Below are 27,600 nucleotides of genomic sequence, written 5' to 3'. Positions count from 1 at the left end.
CTTCAGGAGTGTCAAAAATAGAATTCCACTCTCTGGGAAAACAACTTCACCGCCACAATGCCCAGTCATTCATTTCTCTGACTCTCTCACACACAAAACATGTACCATGGATAAGGTTTATCAAGAGCACACCAAACATTAGCAATACAAAATGTAATTTGTAATCATTGGCAGACAATTTTGGAGGATAGTACGAAAGATTTTGCTTATTTATTTGAGAAAGGTATTCAAAAGTTCCCATTAGATAGAATAATGTAATCTGGTAATAAGAATGTTATCAGCAAATACACACATGTATAGCCAATGCTGTTGATCACATCAAAGAGGGTGAAGTTGTGTGAGTAATGTCAAGATCAAGCATACAAGCATACAAGCATCAACTACAGATACACAGATTTTTTCAAGGCTAATCAAGCAGCAAAAAATTAATTCCTACTGCCCACTTTAAAATGGGCAGACAGTTGCATGACTTACCTCTGAATTCCTGTTCTCCATTGGACTATTGTATGAGCATGCAAGTGACGGAGCCAGAGTAGGCTCCATCATAGACATACTGTTGGGCTCCCAGCCCTTAATCAGGAGGACAGACCAACGGTTTGGTGAAAAGGGTGCTTTATCTCTGCCAAACTATATTTTAGCCCTACAGTACTCTTCTACCAATGATGTACAATTAAACCCAAGACAGGGACAGTAGTCCGCTGTCAGTAAAATTATGGTATACTTGGTGCATGCCTCCAGGTCACAGGATCGGTCTAAAACCTCACTCTTGTCAAGGGACATGCCTAGGCCTCTGCATATACACTACATTGGTGTGAGATTAGGGCCCAAATGAAAAATCACTATACTCATATTTGTAGTTGGTCAGTAAGGGCAGGGAAACACAACTGTACAGTTGTATGACAGAGGCACACATTGCTAAACCACGCATGCTTCTATCATGCAGCACAAACCGTGAATGCATCTTAATCATGCATTCCTTTACCACACATGCCTTTGCCACGCAATTTCATCGTAAAGGCATGAATGGAAAGGGGGTATGTGTAGTTAAGATTGCCACTACCCTGACCCCCGCCCTCAAACCTAAAATTCTAACCACCTACCTCGCCACCCCCCACCCTGAGGTCCAAAACTAGGACCGTCCATGAAAGTACCCCAAACCCTTCCACTGCCCTGAGGCCTAAAATCCTGCCCCAATTAAAAAAACTACTCTGATCCCCGGCCCTGATCCCGAAAACTTCCCCCACTCCTTAAAAACACCAAACCCTCCCCCACCAGAAAGACTTAAAAACCTGACCTTTCCCAAAAGTACTCCCACCCCTAAAACTGCCCCCCAGCCTGACCCAAGCCCCACTTACCTGTCTGCGTCTGGAGCTTCCTGCTTCCTCTTCTTCTCCCCGCCCATCCTGAACACTAGACCACTATCTGCCTCAACACGCATATGACTGGTTACGGCAGATGCGTTGTCTAGGCAAGCGCGGTTGCACTTGCGTTGTTCCGGCATGAGTGGCTCTGCCCACTTTGTTCTGGCCATTCTCCCAACTGTGCACCCTGCAGAGGACAGTCCTGCTACATTTATGCCCTCTGTTTCTTTTTCCCATCAAATGAAAACATTGACACTGATTCACAAAGTCCTGAAGTCTAAGTTTAGACCTAAGTACTAACTTTACTGGTAGTAAAGTTAGATTTTTGATCGAAATGTAGACCAAAAGCCTAACTTAAACCAAAAGTCTAACTTTACTAGTAACTTGATGCGTAACCTACAATGGAGGCAGTGCCTGTGCAGCACCAACGTAGGGATGAGGTTATCCCTTTTCAACTGCCTGTTTATGCCGGTTTCACCGCCATGAGCAGGCAGACGGGAAGGGACTTTGGGTGTCCGGGGGGCACCCCCCACACATCCATGCACCGTTTTGCATCCGCCCACATGGTTTACATTACGGCTTGTGCTGTGGCCCTTTTTATGGACTGCAACAACAACAGTGATGTAAAGGGGCATGTTTCTGACCCCGGTACGGCGGTCCTTTCATAATCAGGCAGTCGGACCACTGCCTGCTTGTTGGGCTGTCTCCTGACCACCGGGATAGGGGCGGCGGTCCGACCGCCTGCTATCATAATGAGGGCCTAAGTCCTTCTGTTCTGAAAGTCTGACAGTTACTCGCTGGTAGATGGCTAAAACTTATATGAAACTATATCCTAACAAAAAATGGGTCTCCTATTTACTTCTTTCTAGGGACCACTAGTTGGGAAAAAGAAGGTAAATCTCAATCATTACGTATTACGTATTATTCATAACTTGCTGAAAGGGCACCTGGGCATGCGGGTGATTAGGGACATATGGTAGGATAATATGTCACTGGTGTGGCAATTGGTATCTGTTAGAAATGGGGTCTATAGTTGGCAGAGGCCGGTACCTTTGTTAAAATAGGGACCCTTGAATCTAGTCAGGGTAAGGGAGATACACACTTTAGATAACCCCTGCTCACATCCTGGGTAGCTTGGCATGAGATTTATCCCAAAGGCAATGTGTAAAGTATTTGTACTCAAAACACACAGTAATACAGTGATAACACCACAAATGGACACCACACCAGTTTAGAAAAATAAGCTATCATTATCTAAATTCAACAAGATCAAAATGAGAAAAATCCAACATACATGTAATAAGAATACGACTTTAAAAAGATTTTAAAAAACGTGACCCATAGAAAACTATGGATGCGAGATTTCTCTCATAGTACCTGTAGTTGCGACAAAATTCACAAGGCCAAACAGCTGCAAAGATGGGAAGCGTTGAAAAACAAAGAGATGTGTCAGTTCCTAAATCATGGGGAGGTGATGAAACAGTTCTGCTGCACGCAGGAGAAGTTATGTGTCAAATCCGGTCAGGAGGGGGAAATGATGCGTTGATTCCGAGATGGTTTTGGTCCACAGGTGATGCATCGGCAAAACTTGCCGCACAGGTACGATGCATGGAAATTCTGGATGCTTTGGCGACCGATGCGGCGGCATTGAGCGGCGCTGCATCTCGATGCATCGGTTTTTGCAGCAATGACTGGCACTGCATCGGGTTCGGCAGCGGCGCGGCAATGGGTGGAGATTCTTCTTGCACATCGGTGCTGCGCTGGAACAACAGCTGCAAGAAGCGTGATGCGTCAATTTTCTTGTAGTTGCGCTGCTTTTCCAGCTCCCAACAGCAGGAACAACCTCCAGAGACTCAACACAGTCACAGTCACCTCTTGGCAGGTCACAACTCCCAGCAAGGAAGTTCAGGGGAGCTGGGGGTGAAGTCTTTGTGTCCCTGAGACTTCAGAACAGGAGGCAAGCTCTACTCAAGCCCTTGGAGATCTTCCTCAAGCAGGAAGACACAGCACACAACAAAGTACTTGTCCTTTCCTTGGCAGAAACAGCTATTGCAGGCCAACCCCAGACAGCACACAACACAAGGGCAGTACTCCTCCTCCAGTTTCTCCAGCTCTTCTCCTTGTTAAAGGTTCCTCTTGATTTCAGAAGCAGTCTAAAGTGCTGGGGTTTTAGGTCTAATACTTATACCCCAAAATGTCTTTGTTCTCTTTGTGCAAGGTTCTGTGAGCCACTTCTGTCCTCACTGGTATAGTATGACAACAGGGGGTGGAGACAGCATTGTGCAAGGGAGACCGGTCCTATACAGGTGCAAGTAAATCTCCTTCAACAACACTATATGCAGTCAAGCCTCATTCAGCTCAGCTCTGAGTCATCCAGGAAGGGCCAGGCACACCTCAATCCCACTGGTGGCTGTCTACAGTGGATGCACATCCCAGCCCCTCCAAAACCAGACAGTCAATACACAAACAGGCAGAGGCACACAGAATGGTTAAACAAGAAAACGCCTACTTCTAAAATTAGTATTTTCAAACACACAATTTAAAAACCATCTTTACTAACAGATTTGTTATTAAATTTCGAGTTCAGATAGCCTAAACTTTATTTCCCTACCTTGTCCCAAAGGGAAGATAGCCTTTCAAAAGTGAAAAGCAAAATTGGCAGTATTTCACTATCAGGACATGTCACACTCACCAGTACCTGTCCTACATTTCATATACATGGCACCCTGCCCATAGGGGTACCTTGGGCCTACCATAGGGGTGCCTTACGTGCAAAAAAAGGGAAGGTTAGTGCCTGGCAAGTGGGTGCATTTGCAAAGTCGACACAGCAGTTAACAACTGCGCACACACTCTGCAGTGGAAGGTCTGAGTTACCTTTTCAGAGCTACTCATGTGGGTGGCACAATCAGTGCTGCAGGCCCACTGGTTGCATTTGATTTACAGGCCCTGGCACATTTCAGTGCATTTTACTAGGGACTTACCAGTAAATCAAATATGCCAATGAGGGAGAACCAATTGTAACAACACTTTACACAGGGTGCACTTGCACTTTGACACTGCTCAGCAGTGGCAAAGTGCCAATTGCATCTAAACCAGCAAAAACGAAATCGAGCACAGCATCAAAAATACACGAGGTTGAGGCAAAATATCAGGGGAAACCACGTCAAAGATGCCATGTCTGGACAAGTGTCCCCATTTAGCTAAAAGATGGGAAGAACTACCCACCCTCTTGGGGGTTCTCATCACTAAGGCGAAAGAATCTGGACGGACCATCAGCATTGGCGTGTTCTGTACCAGGACGGTGTTCCACCGTAAAGTCCATTCCCTGTAGGGAGATGGACTACATCAACAGTTTTGGATTCTTACCCCTCATCTGCATCAACCATCTGAGGGGCCTGTGGTCTGTCTGAACCTGGAAGTGGGTCCCAAAAAAGTAGGGTGCCCAGACCACCTCTGTTCCGTGGGAAGTAGCCTCCTACTAATGAAAGCTACGGGTTAGTCCAAGCCCTCATTGTTCAATTGTAAGAGTACTGCCTCCACACCATGCTCTGAAGAATATGTCTGCACAGGAAATTCTTGGGAGAATGTGGGTGCCTTGAGAACAGGCACCATGCAGATGGCAGATTTCAGGGCTTCAAAAGTGGTCTGACAGGTTTCGGTCCAGATCACTTTCCTTGGCTGCATCAGCTTGTCAAGGGAGCAACAATGGTGCCATAGTCTTTAACAAATCATCTACAGTACCCGGTGAGTCCTAAATAGGTTCTCACCTCTGTCTGCGTCTTGGGGGGCTCCCAAGACAGAATAGTGTTTATTTTAGGCTGTAGGGGTGCCAACTGGCTGCTTTTGACCTGCTGCCCTAAGTACACCACACATCCCTGCCCTGTCTGGCCCTTACCAGCCTTGGTAGTAATGCCTGCCTTCTGCAGAGCCTTCAACACTTCACAGAGTTGTTGCAATTGTCCATCCAAGCTGAAGCTGAACACAGCAATGTCATCCAGGTAAGCGGCACTGAATTCCTCCAGCCCAGACAGTACGTGGTTGACCAGTCTCTGGAATGTGGCGGGCGTTCTTCAACCCAAAGGGCATGACTCGGATTGTAGTGCCCCTCTGGTGTTCAAAACCCAGACCTTTCTCTTGCCCCATCAGTCAAGGCAATCAGCGAGTACCCAGATGCTAGGTCAAATGTACTAAGGAACCGGGCAGCTCCCAGCTGATCAATGAGCTCATCAGCTCTGGGGATGGGTCTGCTTATATGTCCTGGTGACGGCATTGAGCCCACAGTTGTCCACGCAGAACCGAAGTTTAGGAGTGGCACCGGGTAGAGCAGCTTTTGGAACCAAGAACAGTGGGCTAGCCAGGGGCTGCTGGTAGGCTCTATCACCCCTAACGCCAACATCTTGGAAACCTCTTCCAGGTAAACTGTCCCCAGTGTCCACATCATTGACACACCAATTGGTGAATCCTGGACTCAGGGAGAACAAAGAGGCAAACTGTCTCAGCACCTGGAGACAGTCCCTCTGCTGCTCTGGGGTCAGGGTGGGGGAGATGTTCACACCATCCATGGACCCATCATGTTCCTTGGCTGTAGCCAGGAGCATTGTGACTTCAGACCTCTCAAAGTGAGGTTTGAGGCGGTTCAAGTGCAGAACCCTCAAAGGCTTCCTAGGAGTCTGCAAGTTAACCAGGTAGGTTACATCACTCTTGTGCTCCACCACCTCAAATGGACCAGTCCACTTGTCTTGCAGTGCACAAGGCTCCACTGTTGTCATCACCCATACTTTTTGGCCAGGCTGAAACTCAACCAGAGCGATATTCTGGTCGTACCATCTGAAGGCCAGCATGTAGCTGAGCACATCTTGGGGGGTCTTACCAGGAGTTTTCTCCCAGCCCTCCTTTACCAGACTCAGAGGTCCTCTCACAGGGTACCCACACAGCAATTCAAAGGGACTGAAACCCCTAGGATTTCTGCGATACCTCCCTGTAGGAAAACAACAGGCATGGTAGGAAGACTTCCCACTTACGTCCCATGGGTTCTGCAAGGCCCTTTATCATGCCTGTCAGTGTTTGGTTGGATCTCTCAACCCACCTATTCCCTTGAAGATGGTAATGAGTGGTCAATTTGTACATTACACCACACTCCTCCCACAGTGACTTCATATACCTGGAAATGAAGCTTTGTGCACACTGTCAGAGACCACCTTTCTGGGGAACTCCACATAGGAGAAGATCCCCATCAATGCACGGCTCACCATAGGGGCAGTGATTGTCTAGAGAGAAAAAGCTTCCGGTAACTGGGTGGCATAGTCCACCATGACCAAGATAAACGTGTTGCCCAAGGCTGTCTTGGGTTCCAGTGGCCCCCACAATGTCAATACCCACCTGTTCGAAAGGGGTGCTCACCACAGAAAAGAGTTGGAGGGGTGCCTTACACTTCCCTCGAGTCTTGCCACTGCCTGGCAAGTCTGACAAGACCTACAATGTGTGCCAATGTGCTTCTCCATTTGGGGTCAGTAAAAGTGGTTGACAAGCCTGCGATAGATCTTGTCATACCCCAAATGTCCTGCCAGAGGCACGTCATGACACAATTATAACACAAACTGAAATGCGGAATAAATATCTGCTACTATTCCATCAAAATGATTACTTCAATTAATCATTGATCGAAATACAAATTTCATACATTTTCATTTAAACACATCCAGTTGTATTCTTCAACTCTTACGTACTAGAAATGTAATACTGTATGGTGTTGTTTATAAAACATTCAAATCAAACATTTATACAAAAGCAATACAAAACATCACAAAAAAGTCATAAAAAATTTGACGTAAAAACTACTCTTTTTCCAATAGATCTAGAATATAGGCTGTGCTTGGAATTTTATGGACAATTAAAGTCTCTTGTGTCTGTACATATACAAGAAGTATAATTCTTTTCTTCGGTATTTAATGATGTATACAGGGTACTTAATACATAGATGTTGTACTTCAAGAGACTTTTTTAGAAGGATGTAGATGCGTTTCGGCTTTCAACTTTAGGCCTCTTCAGGACAAATGTAAAAACGGAGCACCTATACAAAAATATATACACAGCATGTAAATTAATTGACACAGAGGTCCTACCAGGCAGTCACGTTTAGTGGCCTCATGTGCCAAACAACACCACCATAGAACCAACTAAGTGTATCATAAATACCAGAAATGTTTTGTTTGTACTCCAATAATCATGAAAAGTAAAATAATAGTAAAGACAACACAGTGGTCCTTCATTACCCACAAGCAAAGTACAATAAATAATAATAATAAAAAGTAAAAGACCACCAAAACAGTGCAATTAACCCCACATCAAATGCAACTAGTGACTGAACCACTTACAGCCCCAAGAAAAGGAATAGTAATAATAGTGGTGTATAAACTTACATCGGAGAAAAAGAAAAAAACATACATTTTGACCAGCAGGAGGCCGCTATTCTAAAACATTGGTGGACCAATATAAGTGTCCCTTACTTCTAGTTGGATTCCTAAAAGTACAGACTATATATACACCAACGTGAGATCAACAAAAAGCTTGGCCTCAACTACCTCACACTAGTCCACTATGACTACGGGATAATACTTATCATCTCCTAATTGCCATAAGAGCCTGTATAATTACATAAAAACTAGCCCAAACCACAGATGCCAATGAAATAAATCTGGGCATCTGGATGGTTGTATAAAGAAGTTAAAAAGTGCCCAAAGGGGCCGAAACACCGCTCTAGTTTAAAGAAACCAGGTATAATGTGTACCGAAAAGCTAAGCTGATTGCCTCAAGTTATTCCAGAAGGCTGATTTGCTAACTGAAACACTGAGGCACGTCGTGAGCCATACCCAGTAGGAAGGTCCTGTAGCATGCTGGTACCACCAGCACACGGACTACCCCGGACTCAGCAACCCTACACTGACTGTAAAGGAAACCATTCTCCCATTAAATCAAATGTGATCCGGACAGACCACCTGCTGCCTGATCTGCAGCCTGCTGCTGCAAACCAACACGAGTAGGGCATTCCATCTGTGCCTTGCAGAACTCCTCCCTGGAGGGACCTCATTCCTGGTGCCAATCGGTCAGCTTAGGCAGGTCTCCCAGTTCGGCCACTTTTTACCCTATAGGTTCCAGGGCATCCCCCTCAGGTTCTGACTCCTCCTGGACTGTGGGAACTTTGGGAGCTGGTTTCCCACGACCCCTGCCCTGCGTCTTTCTGGCAGGCGCCTGGGCCACTCTTTCGGGCTCCAGGTCCTCTTGATTACCCCTACTGACTGCCATTGACCAATGGTTACATAGGCCCACTCAGGCAGTCTCAACATCTTTAAATGAGCCTGGCGCTCCACCTCCTTTCAAGGTGAACTCGCCAGGTCATTGCCAAGCAGACAGTCAACAGTCATGGACGGACTTACAATGACCTTGAAGGAACCTGAGACCACCCCCCACTCAAAAGGAACCTGCGCCACCTTACACAGGTGCTCAGAGGTGTCTGCAGCAACTACAGGGTGAAGTACATTAGGGATGACCTGCTCTTCAAACACCAATTGACATCTGACAGATGTCACACTGACTCCTGTGTCTCTCACAACCTCAACCCTCCTCCTATTGATGGTCACCCACTGCAGGTACCTTTTAGTATTATCTGGCAGGCACGTTTCCTGGACCATAACTCTATTTCCTAATGAGATAAGGGTCATCATAGCTGACTGAACACCCTCACTAGGAACCAACTCCTCCCCCAGCACACTAAGTGACCCTGGTGACTCTGCACCAGTGGTTGCTGGTGGTGCCTTAGTGCACTTGGGGTCATTCTGCATGTGACCCTCCTGACCACATGCATAACACTGATGGGGACCCCGGTTTTCTGGCCTACCCTTAGGGGGCCATGGCTTCTTAGAACTGGGGGGCTGGGAATCTTTACCCTGGGAACTATTTTGGGGCCCTTTAGAGAACTCTTTTGGTTACCTTTGACCCCCCACTTTTCTGCTGGGGACCATGCCCACCTTTGACAGGGTTTCCCACATACACCTTGTGGCCCCTGGTACTCATCCAGCAGTCTGCCTCCTGAGCGAGCTTCCTGGGGTCAGTCAGCTTACATCCATCAGATGCTGGCACACATCTGGAACACCCAGAGTACTCAAGGGCTCCCAACCAATCAAGTTGTACACCCCTGGTAATCAGTTACCTTGCTGCCCTTTATCCAAGCATCCCATGCTCTGCAATACATGGACACACACTCAACCCAAGTATTGAACTCAAGTTTCTCGAAGGTCCTAAACTTTTCCCTGTACTGCTCTGGTTAAAGCCCATACCTGAGGCATGCAGCCTCCTTCGTATTGGGATAGGTCGGAGCACCCGCCTCCTCCAAAGGTGTCAGAGTGTTCCTCCCAATGGCCTCAAAGTGTTTCCGCAGGCCTGCCTCCCAATTCTTCTCAGGGACCTCATTCATACACAGTACTGCCTCATAAGATGCAAACCATGCATAAATATCCTACCCAGTTCGGAAATTCCATACTAGGTCATTGGGAATGTAAACCTTACCCCCTTGCACTGCCTGTTCGCTGCCATCATTTGTACTGGACTCCGCCTGTTTGGCTTTAATGTCCAGATCTCTCATGCTTAACTCATTGGTCAAGATCAATTTCTTTTCTTCGAAAGCACAAGCGTTCTTGTTCTCCTCTGCCTTGGTCTGGAGCCTCAAAACCTCCAACTCATGATCCCTGTCCCTGCGCCTTTCCTCCATTTCCTCTGGTGCCCGATTTCTGGAAGTATGATTGCTACCTGCCCCAAAGGCAGCTCTCCCAACAGGCAAATCATGGATCAGAAACCACCATTTGGTGCACCCCATCCACGTCTGCATTATTTGTCTCCTCAGCTTGTCTGGCCTCCCAGCAGGCCTCTAGGGCCTTCTGTAGCTCCTCTTTCCTATAGGTGCTCTTCATGGGACATCCAAAGCTCTTGCATAATTGCTTGAGTTGCCCTACTTTGTAACTACTTAACATTTCAATGTCAAACTCCAATTCTGCAGCCTCACTTGCTGATTTACTATTCAGAGACATGGTGTGTTGATACTTTACGGGTCAGATAAAAAATAGAACCAAAAATAAAACCCAGTTTGTGTTTGCGCAGTGGTCTGCACTAAACTAGTGATGTACACCAATCACAGTGGGTCAAATGCAAATACAGGTTCAAATCCTCACCGCTGACCATCAATGTTAGAAATGAGGGTCTTGAGTGACAGAGGTACATATCTTTGACAAATAGGGATCCTTGGTTCTAGTCAGGGTAAGGGGGATTTGTCAGTTCCTGAGACCATGGGGAGGCAATGCGACAGTTGTGCAGCACGCAGGAGAAACGATGCGTCAAATCTGGTCTGTAGGGGGAAGCGATGCGTCATTCAAAAATGCCTGAGAAATGACCAGCCGAACATTCAATGGAGGAAGACACAATCATGCAGTTCTCACATCTGGCACTAGCTAAACAGGACTTCCAGTCCAGAATTATGTCTAATTCTCTCTGGTTGTCCCGCCCCAGCAAATATGGCACATACTTGGCTACATATATCACTGCTTTGATTGTTTTATTTGCAAATTCTAAGTGTCTATCAAATTCATCCACAACTTTTTTATTTAATTCTTTTTAAATAGCTTTTGTCAGTAAATATCTTAAAATGAAACAGCATCATCAGCACAACAACGAAATTGGGGAAGGGGAAGAAGGAAGAGGAGAGGTTACAAGTTACAGTGTAGGAATCAACATTTTGAAAGTCCCACCAGTACATAAAAACAACATGCATAATACATATCACATTCTTTACCTGATGATAACCTCAAATATAAAAGAAGCATGGTAGAACACAAACAGCTGCATGATGAATAGTTTTGGGATAGGAAAAGGGGAAAATGCTGATGGTGGTGTTTACAATCTATTTCCGGTAGTTTTCATAAGACATTAGGTATGGACTCTACCTATGCGGACAACAATGATGATGGGTTAGAGTCAGGGGTATCCGAGTCTATGTGATGGAGCCAGGAATTGAATGGTTCCCATATATCTGCAGGCCTAGAATGAAGGGGTGTAGGTTCCCAACATGTGGATGATTGTTCTTCACAATATGTGATATAATGTAACCAAGCTGTGATTGTGGGCCTATTTCCCTGCCCCAGTGTATGGCTACTCTTCTTTTTGCTAAAAGCAACATCATGGCGATAAGTCGACGATGTGACTTAGGGGAATCCTTAACATAACCCAAGAAAACCAACCGGTGGAGATGTAGGTGTGTAAATACCTCTTCCCAAAGGGAAGCTGAATGCAGAAATACAGCCTGGGGTGCTCTGCAGCACAAACAAGATGGGTCAATTACTAATCCTATTCAAAACAGCTGTTGAGGGGTGCAATAGACACAATGTAGAAATTTAAAGTAGATTAACCTCAATCCATAGTTTGTGGACAGAAATTTCAATTGCCCCCAGAAATAAGCCCATTAGGCTTCCATTATAGGTGGATCAATATCAAGCTCCTACATTTCCTGCGCCCGTGGCACTGTAATCGGGGGGGGGTTGCATTGTGTTATATAAGCCTGTAACTAATTTACATGGGCCAAAATAGTGAAGATATGTTCTAGTGCCTGCAAAGGGGGGAGCACAGCAGGAAAAGCTGTGTGGGCTGCCCGACATGTGGCTTGTAGTTGGTAATGGGTAGTGGTGTATCGGTTGGCTAGAAGAATGGGAGGAATTGCCCCTGTGGGTAGAGGTCGGAGCATATCCTAAGTTTACGATTACACAGCACAGCCCCTTTTTCTAATAATAGCGGCACCTGACGGTTATTGGCCAATGCAGTAGAAGGGGCATGGAGGTGTGGCAGTTTTGCCCGTTTCCTCAAGCACTCCTATTCCCAGCAAACACACTTAACAGTATTAATCTCTTTTCTTGGATGTTTGTAAGGATGGTACAGTCAATAGGGTATCTGGAGCGGCACAATCCAACTCTACAGCATCATGCAGTTGGAACGGGGTTAGGTACAACCAGTAATGAAGGTCCTCATCCTCGGATCAACCCCTTCGACCTGGGACGACTCCTGGTGGCCGACCGCACTGGGAACCGCCCCAACACCCACCGACCATGCACGCAACCTAGGGGTCATCCTCGACTCCACCCTCTCCAGGACTAAACAGGTCAACGTCGTCTCCACCGCCTGCTTCAACACCCTCCGTATGCTCTGCAGGATCTACAAGTGGATCCCCACTGAAACGAGAAGAACGGTCACCCAGGCCCTCGTCAGCATCAGGTTGGACTATGGAAATGCCCTCTGCGCAGGAGCCTCGGCCAAACTCCTGAGATGGCTCCAACGCATCCAGAACACCTCTGCACGCCTGATCCTTGAAATCCCTCGCCGCAGCCACATCACACCCCACCTGAGAGACCTACACTGGCTCCCGGTCAACAAGAGGATAACCTTCAAGCTCCTCACCCACGCACACAAGGCATTCCACAACACCGGATCAACGTACCACAACAGACGACTCAGCTTCTACACCCCCACCTGCCAGCTCGCTCGGCCGACCTCGCCTACGCCACAGTCCCCCGCTTCCGAAGAGCGACCTCCGGCGGCAGATCGTTCTTCCACTTCACCGCCAAGACCTGGAACACCCTCCCCATCCACGTACGGCAGACCCAAGACCTGCTGACCTTCAGAAAACTCCTCAAGACCTGGCTTTTCGAGCAGTAGCAGCATTCCCCACCCCGCGCCTTGAGACACTCCCGGGTGAGTAGTGCGCTTTACAAATGATATGACGGATTGATTGATTGATGAAGGAAAAGGGCTTGAGCACCATAAGTCTATAGCACTGAATCTGGTGCACCCATGCCTCCCTGGTTGAATGGGAGAGTAAGAAGATCCCAGGAGATCATAGGTTATTTTCCTGTCTAGATTAATGCAATCATGTTTGATTTCAGATGATTGAGGAATTTAGTAGTAAGCTGAAGAGGGGTGTTGACAAATAAATATGGGAATTTAGGCAGGGCAATCATCTTTCTAATCGGAATGTGACCTGTGAGGGATAGATGGAGTTTGGGCCAGATAGCTATTCTGTCCTCCAAATATGTCATGGCCTGGCCATAATTTTCCCACCGCAACTCTTCGACATTTCGACATTTCGACTTAGTCATATTTCAAGATAACAAAATAGGTCAGAGATCCATTTTAAGGAGTATTTTGTAATGAATTGTTGACTATATAAATAATAAAATTAGTATTCTGACTCCCATTTATACAACAGTATACAAAGCGCTAGACTCAGGAGGGGTAAAATTTACTATTCCAACTTCAGTCAGTGCAAAACTAGGGAAAGCGTTGGATTCAGGAGATGCTAATTGCCTAATTGCAACTTTGGGGGTAAGGGAACCACTGTCACTTTTCCGGCCCCCGATCACAATGTCAGCGGGAACACCATCTCCAGACCACTGCCACCGCCGACATTTTCCCTACCATGGTGGCAGAAGTGGCCCATGGAAGCTTCTTGTTGAATAAATTATGACTTGACTTTCCAACTTTCCAACTACCTTTTCCTGGTGGGGACACCGCCATGAAAGACAGGGTAATGAGGGGAACACTGCCTCCAGGGCAAATGTGCCCTCGTGAAATGTAACTGATTCCTTTGGGCTGGGTGTGTGCACTGTGCACTGTTTGTGTTGCACAATGTCTTGCAAGAAAGCAGTGCACACCCACTGGCTTGAGGCCCTGCAGCATGACCGGCAATGGCTTCTGGCTCATTACCACAGCCGAAGCATGCCGTAGCCACAACTCCACGGTCCACACACCACCAGCCCCGCGGAAGATTCCTGATATGGCGGTCAGGAATGCTGACCGTATGGCGGCATTTTCTTGCCCACCGCTATGGCAGGCTGGTGGTAAAACCGCCTAGCTCGTAATCCGCACCTATATGTCTAAATTTTAATAACAATTAATCAAATTACATAATTATTAAAATTGTTTATATATATATTATCAAATAATATTAATGTAATTGAAATACCACACTATAATCTGACAATCATAACAGCGAACAATTAAAATGTAATTGAAATTAAAAAGAATAACTCAATTAACATATTGCGTAATAAATAACACAATTTTAAATAAATAATTTAAAATTTACTAATAGTTAAATAACTTCCCACCCTATACCGCTACAAACTAAAATACACACACCTAAAATATTTCTTAACAAATATGGTAATTCCACAATTTACATAATTATCAATTAAATGATTAATAACTAATTAATAATTAATTACCAATATATTATGTCCTCAATTAACTTCCCCATCCCCCTGAAAACCCAACATCCTACACCTAAAATATATCTTAAAAAATATACTAATCACACAATTTACATAATTTTCAATTAAACAATTAATAATGATCAACCAATAATTTGTTAATTATATTTAACTAACTTTCCACCTTTTATCCCTACAAACCTAACAAACCGCACCTGAAATATAGCTTACAGTAGTACCTGAATTACACAATTTATATAATTAAATATCAAATGATAATTCAAAATTATTAATTAATTATAATTATTTACCTTCCCACCCTTTACCCCTACAAACCCCACAACCCACTACAACACTAAAAATTACAATTAACAATAGAGCTACATTTAAAAATAACAAAAAATGTGCAAACTATATTTAAAAACAGTAACTATAATTATACAAACTATTTACCAATTTAACAAATACTAAAATACGAGAAGATCATTTTTTTAAGCTAAAATATAAATTAAAAATTCAATTAATGGTACAATTCACATAATTAATTATCAATTAAATAATAACAAGTAATTACAAACAATGAATTAAAATGACTTTACTTCTCACTATATACACCTGATACGCCACAACCCGAACCTGGAGTATAACTTAACAAATAAATAAATTACACAATTTACATAATTAATTATCAATGAAATAATGAATGTGAATTTGAAATTAATTATTAACTTGTTATAATAATATACTTCCCACCCTGTACACCTATAAACCCCACAACACTCTACAACACTAAAAAGTACAATTAACAATAAAAAAATTAAAAACAGCTAAAAATGTACAAACTATATTTAAAAACATTAACAATACTTATATAAACAATTTATAGCATATACAATTAAAACATATACTAAAATATATAAAGATAATTAAAAAACAATATCCTATACAACTATATTTTTGGAAACAATATTAACAGCATAGATATTTTTGGAATGGATATTTACAGCATCAATATTTTTATCATCAAATTACTTACCTTACAAATTCAACATTCTTGTCAACGATATTCCGGCATCATGATATTCGTATATAAAAATAAATACATTTCGATATTTGTCTGCATCAATATTTTGTAGACGATATTTTGTCCGAATACAGACACATCAGATGTTGCCTCCTAATGTTGCACACATAACTTCCACCTGCGCTGCTTTTCAACAATGTTGACATCAGAATCGTCATTTACCCCCCAACTCTAGTTACAATAAGTACAATATAACTATCATTTCGACTGTTGTCTTCCTCCTCTATGTTGAACACAAATGGTTTGCATGACATGCGACAAACCCTTGCGAAGTGACCTTTTTTGTTGCACTTGAAACTTACTTGGGTTGACGTAGGCAGTTCTCGGATGAAGATGTACGGCTATTGCTGCCACACCTAAAAATACTACAACATTTTTCCCATGCATATTATCTCTTTTCCAATCCTGTTTATCTTCAGATTAAGGGCCAAATGTACAACCCTACCATTTTGCGAGTAGCAAATTGGGTTGTTTTGCGACTTGCAAATGGGAATGTACAATAGTGTCTCAGACACTGTTTGCGATTCCTAATGGGCACAATTCACATAATTAATGATCAATTAAATAATTACAAATAAGTACAAACAATGAATTATAATGAATTTACTGCCCACTTTTTATCCCTGAAATGCCACAACCCGCACCTTAAATATAACTGTATTAATACCTCAATTTACATAATTAATTATCAATATAATAATTGATGTGAATTTGAATGAATTATTAACTAGTTATAATTAATTTACTTCCCACCCTGTAAACCTATAAACCCAACAACACAAAAAAATTACAATTAACAATAAAAGGAAATTTAAGAACAACAAAAAATTTGCAAACTATATTTAAAAACATTAACAATACTTATATAAAAAATGTATAAGATATGCAATTAAAACATATACTAAAATATATAAAGATAATTAAACTGAATGGAGGCAATGCCGTTTTCTGCTGAGAAAGTCTTAAGGTGGTGCGCCTCTCTTCACTTCACAAACATACCCACTGGGAGGAAGAATTTCTCATGCGCACTGCTAGGTGCTCACGCAAGAATTAAATGATGGCACTCAACTACTATATCCAAAGCGGAATAGTCACCAAAACGAAATGAAATTCCAATGACTGAGTCAGGGAAACACAATACTGGTATGTACACATGAGTTGCTGCACCAGGGAACTAGTGGCTCCTTCTCCAGCGCGAAAGACGCATTGCGGTGCTTAGAAGTGGAAAGCTAACAGTCACAATGGCAAAATCAGCAGCTCCGCTGGTAGAAAGCAGGCTCCGCCACTTGTCGCCACTGAAATGATGGCACTTTGGCCATGAAGATAAATAATTATTTAACTGAAGACCAGGCTGCAGGTAGTGATAGCCAGCACCTCACCAACGTTCTAATTATAATGGAAAAACTGTAGTGTAGTTCCTGTTTCCCTTATAGGCTCTGTGCATTGGAATAATACACACTATAGATTTTGCATATGACTGAGGTCAGTATGCCTCTATTGAGTATATTAAACTTAATTACTTTATGTGCCAGCTAACTCAGAGGTCACTAGAAACTTCTTGAATAAAGAAGAAGGGAGTAGTTTCTGACAACTGCATAAACATGACAACTTTGTTTCCCTTAGAATCGGAACAGTTCTCAGAATCGTGAAAACAATAGATAACAGTTTCACTCAGTCAATCGTGCATGCTTAGTTTCTTCAGAGTTACACAGAAATAGATAAATGGGCGTTTCAATAAAAGGATTCATTGAACAGTCTTATTTCTCGTGCAAGAGATATGAGCTGTTACGATCGTAAGACAATATGCGAAATATATAATACGTACAACGTGAGTAGTAAGAAGAAATAATACTGCAATAGCATGGTCTTTTAGCTATGACATATATTCATATAAACATACATAAATAACAGGCTAAAATGTGAATACTCGTCTGGTGCTTCTAAATAGTTCTAACCCAGTATACCTAACCTAAGTGTAGTACGATATAAGAAGTAGGTGCTGTTTTCTATAGTATGGTAAGCTATAGTTTGTATTGCCAAGAGTCCCTCTAGGTTCTAATCTGCTCCATACCTTAGAATGAGAGAGGTGGGAATCTCTTTCCGGATCTCAATCCCTAACACCCAGGTGGGAGTCAGGACACTGGAAGCTGGATTCTCTGCGAGCAGGATGACAGCGTCTAGTCAGTACGTCAGGCGGAGACTCAAATTCCTTCCGAACTTGCCGTGGCAGGCCGTATCGAGCTGTGTAGCCGAGCCGAACCGTGGTTTGCCATGGTAAGTGAAGGTATATTTATATCTGGAAGGTGCCTAGGAATGCTAGCATTGATATAAAGTCAGGCAGAGGAAGACGTCATGAATGAACCCCTAAGGAATAGTTGTTCATGTATAATAAATGAGTTCTTGGAGAAATCAAAATCCAAGCAGGGAAAGTGTAATGGCTTAAGGGTCTGGTTTCTAAGAACTCGTTGTGACGTGGGATGGACGGATGTAGGTGACCATGCCTGTATTTGGATAGCATGGCTGATGCCTAAATAAGGACTGGGATTCTATGCCTAAATAAGGGCAATGTGAGTTGTGCCTATATAAGGGCATGATTCGGGAAACCTATGTATGGGTATCTAAATCGAAACACAACAAAACCCCAATGATCTGCACATCATGATTCCATGGAATGTGCCAGGAACCAACCCATCAAAGGTCTGTGGAGTAGAAGCAGGAAAGAAGTAGAAAGAAAAACTATGGGGGTCATTACTATGGTGGGCGGACTGGAGTCTGCCCGCCATCGTGGCAGGGATCTGGACCACCTGCCATGCATGCGGCAGTCCCGCACTACACATTAGGATGCGACTGCCACCATGGCGGGTGCATCTTGCCATTTAACATTGCGGAGGGGTGCTGCTGCCTGCAGCACCCGCCGCAATGCCAAAAAATCAGGTTGTGCATTCACTGCACTGCGTGGCAGGCAACACACGGTACCTGCCACTTAGTGCTGTGAAATGTAGGGGGATACCATGGGTACCCCCCCCCCCCAGTGCACCCACACCTCCCCCCAACACAAGGAGGGCCTGCAACGGGCCCCCGGAACAAATCCTTTCCATGGCGGTTTCGCCGCCATTGAAAGGATGGCTGTAGCCAGCATCCTAATTTGGCGAATGGTGCTTGCTAGGCACCGTCACCGTTTTACCCTATATGGACCGTCCGCCAGGCAATTGTAACGATTCCCATCATGTTGGTGACAAAAACTCAGGTGATTTAAGATTATGCACTCATTTTAGATCACTGAATAAACACATTTTGTCTTTTCCTTCCTAAATGTCAAGACTGTTTCCCAGGTTGGCCAATTCAATGTACTTTTGCACTTCTGCATGCAGCTTTTGACCAGATTTAACTTAAGGATAATTGAAAATATGTAACAACTTTTATAAGTCCCGATGGTGCATATTATTACCTAGGAATGCTGTGTGAGTTAGCTTTGGCTGCTTCTGTGTTTTAGAGGCTTATGGACAATGTATTCAGAAGAACAGAAGGGATTGTGGCTTTCCAAGATGAAATTATAGTATTTGCTTCAACAATTGAAGAGCATAACAAAATTATTTCTAAAATGCCGTCCATGCTCAAAGTGAAATGCATGGGCTATAGAAAGAGAAATGTGAGAAGTTGAATATCTTGCCCATACTGTGAGAAAGTGGATTATTAGTTAAAGGGGATAATAGCCCTCTTCAAATAATAAGGGCACTATTTCTTGCAACCTACAGTTAAGTCTCAACAATTTAAAGCTGAGTTCAACCCTTGGTGGCTGTAACAAAGAGCAGACAGGCTTAACTCAAGAAAAATGTGAAAAGCATTTATCAGTATCAAAACAGCTAAAAAGTACACGACACAGCACAATAAAAATCTCACTCCACTTTATACAAATAAAGTACATTTTAACGAACAAATTGACACAATAGAACAGTAATTTAATATAGAGGATGAGAAATATAATTTTGTAAAGTTTTAGGTTTTTCTAGAGTCAAAAGGCACAAAGCATCAACTGTGGTTATCTGATTATGCTAGACTGGGCCAAATTCAAATGTTATGGCAAATTGTGATAGATACAGGGGGCAGGTGTGTCCCGTATGGAAAGTTTACCTTCTGACTCAGTTGGTTTTGGGGGAAAAGGTCTCTTCAAACAAAAGTCTCCTGACTGCCAAACAATACGAAGCTAGGGCAATGCAGAATATGGACCATACAAGTCAGTGACATGACATAAACTGATGGGGCCCTCCAGCAGAATTTTAAAAGGGCCCCCTAAAGCCTATGAATCACAGATATTTAAAAGCTTTGGGATAAATAGGGCCCCCCTAAAGTGTCAAAGGCCGTCTGAAGAGTTGGGGAGGCCACTGTGCTGGGCCTCCAGGGGCTCTGTTATGCCCTTGAAACAAATGCTTATAACACATTATAGAGGAGCATGAAAAAAGAATATGTGATTGAAAGGGTTATGCATTTTAATGTAACAGACATAATAGTGATCGTTAACATAACATTTCAATTGCTCGATTACTGCTCCCAATCACAGGTCTGTAATAATATGTGATGCCATGGGTAATGCTTTTCAGTAGATGTAACGCACAGGCACGGAACAAAGGGTCCTTTGTCATTTTGTATAGCATAGTCATACCTGTTAGTAGGGGTGTTATTTATTTTCATTTTTTTGCTGCATTTTTAGCTGCGTCATTACTGAAAGTTGGTTCGAGTATTGTCTGATAACCTCTCGTGACTCAGTTCCAAGCAACTTTACTAACCACAGCAGGACGGTGCCCTTAATTACCCAAAATCTGTCTGATTATTTTTGCGATAGACAGAAATCTGTCGACATAGCTGTATCCATAAAGACAAGCCAGCAAGAAATGCCACTCTAACAGCTGAAGTGGGGTCTAGTTCTTTATATGTTCATATTGTCTGCTGATCTGCACACATCATCTCTGACATAACACTGTAAGGTATTAATTATCACGGCAGAGCTGAAAGGTTGAAGGTGATTGCTGTCAAGTACAGTAACAGAGACAGAGAAAAGATGCAAATGGAATATAGCAAAGCCTGTTGGAGAACGAAGCAAAGAGGAGTGGGAAGGAGAGAGGAGGGTCAGAAAAAAAGGTAGAGTGGAGAAAAACGACGAACGATGGGGAGAAAGAAAGGGGAAACATCCTCACGTAATGCAACTGGTGCAATGTAAAGCGCTCTGATACCTGATTTGGATCAAGTTCCCGCTATATAAAATTTTGTAAATAATAAGGGTGGAGCTAATGGGAGAGAGGGTACAAAGAAGAAGGTGTGGAAGAAAAGTTTGACGGAATGGAGGCACGCAGAAAGAAACAAGGAAGAAAGACGAAAGACAGGCACGATTTGAAGAAGGAATGAAGGTTAAAAGGAAAGAAGGAAGGGCAAGTGGATGAAAGAGTTAAGAGTCGATGGTGTAGCATCCTGCTACAATAATCACAGACACATATCTTTACTATCAATGGAGCTTTATTATTCATGCTCCCTGCCTGTCTCCTGTCCCTACTCTAACTAACTTCCCCTCGCTCCGGCTCCTCCTCTTCCTGCCCTCCCCTGTCTCCACCCACAACCACTAGTCTGCTAACTTCACAACATCTCCCCCTTTTGTAACAAAACAAATGAAACTCTGACTTCTTAGTCCATTTCTGCAATAAGTCTTCTGGGTGGACGGGTATCCCGATGAGGTCGTGGCGACTTGACACTCGGACCAATGCTGTTCGGTGTTTCATCGACAGGACTAATGTTCTCACAATCATCTGTCTGTGGTTCAGCCGAACCAAGAATGGCTATTTCACTGGATGCAGTTTCGGTGGTGTCTTGTGATAGTTTCTTGAAGTGTGAAATGTTTCTGGTGATTCGTCGCTGCTCCGATTCGGCAGTCAACATAGTTCCTTTCCGTTTTGTGATTACTAACGGTTCATCCTTGAAAGGGCAGTCGGTCTTCCTCTGCTGCTCTTGTCTGACAAGTACCTGGTCCCCTTCATGTAACGAGAGTGACCTTGCTCTTCTCCGTCGATCTGCGTATGTCTTCATCTTGTCTTTTCCGTGTTTGTCAGTCACCATCATCTCTTGATGTTCTCGAGCAGGTGACACTGATGGTCGTAAGGCCCCTTCCCACGTTGGAATGCGGTTCCGCATGGGACGTCCCAGCATGAGAGTCGCTGGGCATTGCCCTGTGGTTGCATGAGGAGTCGTTCGATAGGCTCGGAGGACCTCATTGAGGGCTACTTGTAAGTCTTTTCCCTCCGCCGTTGCATGCTGAAAAGTCTTTTTGAGCGTGGCCATGAATCTTTCAATTGTTCCATTGGCCTGTGGCCAGAGGGGCGTGATCTTACGGTGGTGGAAATCTAGATGTTTTGCAAACGCTGCAAAGTCTTGTCCATTGAATGGGGGCCCATTGTCCGTCTTCACCTTAGAGGGAACTCCCCATGCCGCAAAGACTTCATCAAGCACCTTGAGAGTGCTCGCGGCATTAGTCGATGGTACAAAGTGTGCAAATGGATATCTGGAGTGTTCATCAATGATGGCCAACACGTATTTGCCCGATGACAGGGGTCCATAGAAATCAATGGCAATCTCTTGCCACACTCCCGGTGGAAGGGGGGTCATGTTCAATGGTGCGGGAGGATCATTTTTGCTTGTGAGCTGACAGAGGTGACAATCCTTCAAAGTGGCTTCCACCATTTGGTCAAGGTATGGCAACCATACTCGCTCTCTCAGTGCACGCTTGGTTGACACAATACCCCGATGACCTTCATGAGCAAGTGCAACTACTCCTTGTCTCAGTTTGGTAGGGATCACGATTCGCTGGTCTCTCAGCAGTATGCCATCAGTGGTGGCAGACAGTTCACCGCATACATGTTGGAAAGCTTGCATTTCCTGTTTGAGGAGTGGATCAGTCTCTTCATCATTAGGATCGTGTCTCCACCTGTTGTGTCGAAGTCGGCGTAAGACCTGCATGACAACGTCTTGGGACGTACATTCTCGGATGGTGTCCATTGGAATGGCAGGAGGGAGAGCTTGATCTGTCACAAAGTGTATATATTCTTCCGCAATGGAGGGATTAGAGGCTGACGATGCAAGTGGATGTCTGGACATGTAGTCAGCCGGGTTTTCTGACTTCCCCGGCTTGTGGACGATGGTAAATGTGTATTCCTGTAACCTTAGGCCCCACCTCTCGATTCTTGGGGGCATCTTGGATCGGGGATTTCCGTAGATGGTGACAAGGGCTTGGCGGTCTGTAATTAGAGTGAAGTGCTTACCATATATGAAAACATGAAAATGTTCACATGCCCACACTACGGCAAGACTTTCTTTCTCGGGCTGCGAGTATGCCCTCTCCGGGTCAGTTAGGCTGCGACTCGCATAAGCAATGATTCGACGTTGATCTGAATCGTTGTCATATTGTGCCAGGATGGCTCCAAGCCCAACGGGGCTGGCGTCCACAGTTATTTCCGTTTTCCGTTGTGGATTGAAGTATGACAGGTGATCTGCAGTTGCCACCGCCTTCTTGATGTCTTTGAATGCTGTCTCACATTGGGGAGTCCATTCAAATGGTTGACCCTGTTTGGTCAGGATGCGGAGGGGGTGGCTGATCGTTGCATAATCCTGGATATACCGGGCACAGTAACTGGCCATCCCGAGGAATGACCGGAGCTCATTGACGTCTTGAGGACTCTTGGTGTTGTTCAGAGTCCCAATTTTGTCGGGGTCAGGTTTCATGCCAGCACCGGAGAAGATATGACCAAAGAATTTTAATGTGTCTTGATGAAATTCACATTTGTCCCTGTTCAGGGTCAGGTTTGCTTCCAGTAGTGCGTGACAGACACGATTGAGTGCAATGTCATGTTCTCGTAGATCAGAGCCATACACAAGAATGTCATCACTATAGTTGAGCGTATTGGGAATGTTCTGGATGACTTGTCTAATAGCTTCTTGAAATATTTCAGCTGCTGAGGAAACTCCAAAACTGAGCCTCTTATATCTAAACAACCCAAGATGAGTTGCAAATGTGGTGATGTATCTGGATTTTGCCTCTAGTTCCAGTTGATGGTACCCCTTATTTAAGTCCAATTTGGAGAACACCTTAGCCCCGTTGAGAGCTGAGATCATGTCGCTCAAGTGTGGTCCTGGGTGTCTCTCTCTTTCAATTGCGGTGTTGGGCAAACGCATGTCTACACAGAGTCTGACTTTGTTGGCGGTGCCCTTTTTAGGGACAATGACTACTGGAGATACCCACGGAGTTGGGCCTTCGGTGCGCTCGATGATGTCAGCGGCTAGCAGATCCTGGAGTTCTTCTTCCACCGCGGTCTGTAAATGGAATGGCACCCTTCGTGGATGCTGAGCAACTGGCCTGACTTGTTCGTTGATGTGCAGCCGCACTTGACAGTCCTTTAACTTGCCTAGCCCTTGAAATAGTCTGGGGAACTGACGGGTCACATCTTGGTTTCCACTGCCCTTGAAAAGAATTTCCACTAGGTGAAGGCGTTCTGCTGTCGGCAAGCTCAACAGACAGTCTGCTTCAGGGCCTTTGATAACATGGATGACTGCCGAAATGGTTGTGTCTTCATGTTTAAGGGTTGTCGAGAACTTCCCCAGGCAAGGAAGTGGCTTCTTGGCCATCCATGTGAAGACTCTGACGGGTGCGAACGACAGAGGGGGACGCGGACTCATTCTTTCGTATTCAGTGACTGGAATATAGTTCTGAGACGCACCTGAGTCCAGTACAAATTTGGTGTCATGATTGCCAACCTTGATGTCCAGCCTCGGGTATGTTTTGAGCTGATCTGGATCCGCCGCTAAGTTCAAATATTCGATAGTATATACAGAGTCTCTGGATGACGCCTGGACTCCCTAGACTGTGATCTCCGGTCCCACCTGGACCGACGTGACTCCCTGTTGGAGTGTGACGACCCTGAAGACAGCTCAGTTTGATCTTGAACCGCTCGTGCATGGTGTCTTCGGCCGTCAGATCGGGACATTCTTGAGGTACCTCCTCGTGGTTCAGGCTGAACTGTCCTGTTGGTTCCGCTTCTTCTCTCTTCGTGGTACTCCCCACACATCGCTTCAAAATGATTGGTTCTGCCACATTTCCGGCATTTCTGACCCATGGCAGGGCAGCTATCCACATGGGGGTAATCATACCCATACCGGAAACACTTCCTTATATTTTCAGATCTTCTTTCTTTCTTCCACGGTTCACGCCGCTGACGTCGTGATTGTTCTTGACGAGATGACGGGCGTGACCTCCACTGCTTGTCTCTCGAGCTTCTTCGCTGGTCACTTCTGGCGTGCACACGTTGCACTAACTCGCGGCTCCCTTTGTGCCCTGTTTCGATGGCAGCTGCATGCTCCTCCGCTTGATCAAAGATCCGTGTCATCTCCTCGATTTCATCTAGTGTGTGTTCTTTCCTCAGCAACCGTCTCCTCAGTTGATCGGAGTGACATCCATCAATTATTTGTGATTTTACTGCAGCATCCGTGGAGAAGTTATCAAATGCACAGTGCCTGGCTAGTCTCCTCAGTCGCATCATGAAAGCACTCATTGGTTCCTCCTTCCCTTGACGTGCTGAGTGGAAGGTGTGTCGTTCATAGTCGACGTTCTTTTTGTGAAGGAACCTTTTATTCAGAGCGTCACGCACTTTGTCATAAGTGTCTGCCTCTGTGGCAGGAAGGTCCTTAATTATCTTAACAATCTCTCGCCCCGCCAGGTTACGCAGGGCAATCAACTTCTTTTTATCCTCAGTCACCTCCGATCCCTCAATATAATCTTCAAATTCTTCAAACCATTCCTGCCATTTGGGACTCATGGTTCCCCCAGTGGTCACTTTGAGGGGTTTGGGCGCTCGCAGGTGTGACCCGCTTGTAACCGTAGGCTTGACATCTGCCGCCTGGCGATCGTCATCAGACATCGTTGCAGTGTCCGTTTATGTCTCTGTCACGCTCACTTGGTCTCGCCAATGCTTGTTTATTTTCAGGTACCAATGCTTGTTTCTTTGCCAATGCTTGTTTGTTTTCGGGTACCAATGCTTGTTTCTTTGTCAATGCTTGTTTGCTTTCGGGTACCAATGCTTGTTTCTTTATTAATGCTTGTTTGTCTTGGGTACTAATGCTTATTTCTTTGCCAGTGCTTATTGTTTTCCTTGGTGCCTGACTTCAAAATGGCCGCCCGTTGAAAATCAAGGGGTCTGTCTTGACGAGCGCCTGACTCTAAGATGGCCGCCGCCAGTACCGGTACACGAGGCTTTCTCTCTCTCTCAATTCAGGCACTCCAGACTCACCGGCCAGCAGTCACAGGGCAGCGCGCTCCTGCTATCACTGTTCTTTGGCCACCACAGCAACCAGGTGAGGTTGGGGTGGGCTCCCGCCTTGCTCTGCACTTTCCCGCTCTTCTTCGCGGCGACCTGCCGACGTACACGCATCAAGCGTGAGGATTTCACCGACGGCGGGATCTCAGGCTCGGGCTTTCCGGCGCTTGGTCGCTCTCGCTGGTCGGTCGTGCCGGCCGTCGTACTCGACGCTGGGGGCACTTCTCCTTCACTTTGGGGCACACAGCAGGGTCGGAGTAGGCTCCCGACCCCTGCACTGTTAATGCTCACGCTTCCGGCGGGGTCGCGTGTCGGCGCGCTCCGCTTCTTCTTTCTTCGAGCCTTTCAGCGCTCGGATGCACAGCCCCTCACAGCTCCCTCATGAGGGGTGGGGGGCGCAGGTTGCCTGCGGCTAGCCTCTTCTCCTGGGGCATCAGCGGCTCACACTTCTCGGCAGCGTTTTCTTTTCTTGAGGCTGCCGGGGACAGGGTGTCTCTCTAGACTTTCTGTAGGCAGTGGGTTTGACTAGATCCCACCCTCGTCGCCAGCTGTAGCATCCTGCTACAATAATCACAGACACATATCTTTACTATCAATGGAGCTTTATTATTCATGCTCCCTGCCTGTCTCCTGTCCCTACTCTAACTAACTTCCCCTCGCTCCGGCTCCTCCTCTTCCTGCCCTCCCCTGTCTCCACCCACAACCACTAGTCTGCTAACTTCACAACAGATGGTTGGAGGGAAGAAGGGTGAAAGTGTGGATAGATGGAAGGATGAAAGGGTGAAAGGAACTCTTCTAGGGACGGTAGAACTGTGCTCTTGTGATGCCTTAGTGGTATGGTTCGAAATTGTGCAAGGGTTAATTTTCTTGCTGTTCCCTCAGAATATGTCCACCCTCAGAATATAGCCACAATAAGGAAATCCACCCTAATGAATTACGGGCTAGTCTAAGATTTGTTTGGAGACAGGTTTTTGGGGCTTGTGTCTCGATTCGGGCCCTCGTCATCACCGACTGATGCTGGGCCTGGACACAGTGGAAGTGTGCAGCATGCTGTCAGCGTTCAGCCTGGGTGCTACATGTCACTTTTAGTCTCTGCAGCGTGATTGATGTCTACCCCCGTTCTGATGCTATGTTTAGCAACTGTCTGAGTATGCTGCTGTTCTCTATTACTATGGAGAGGTCTGTGATAGGTGAGGAACAACTAGCTCTGCTTTTAAAGGTATGCTGTGCCTCATTTCCCTGAACTGTAAATTGGGAGCTCTTTAAAGGTCAAGAGATTTAGTGCTATATAAATCTGCACAATGGAATGTGAATTATGTGTTGTCTTATGTAGGCTATGCACCGATAGGCCACACACGGATGCAATTATTAGGAAAATACCGCTGCTTTTTGGGGATTTTCTAGAGGATTTAGGTCTTTTTATTTAGCTTTGGTGAGCTTGCATATTGTTTTCTTCTTCTGAGGATACATTGCTATTTATTTGAAGGCCATTTTCATTCGTAATTCTA

The sequence above is a fragment of the Lissotriton helveticus genome, chromosome 8, assembly GCF_964261635.1.
Source record: "Lissotriton helveticus chromosome 8, aLisHel1.1, whole genome shotgun sequence".
Lineage (NCBI taxonomy): Eukaryota > Metazoa > Chordata > Amphibia > Caudata > Salamandridae > Lissotriton > Lissotriton helveticus.
Note: the sequence above shows the minus strand (reverse complement) of the source record.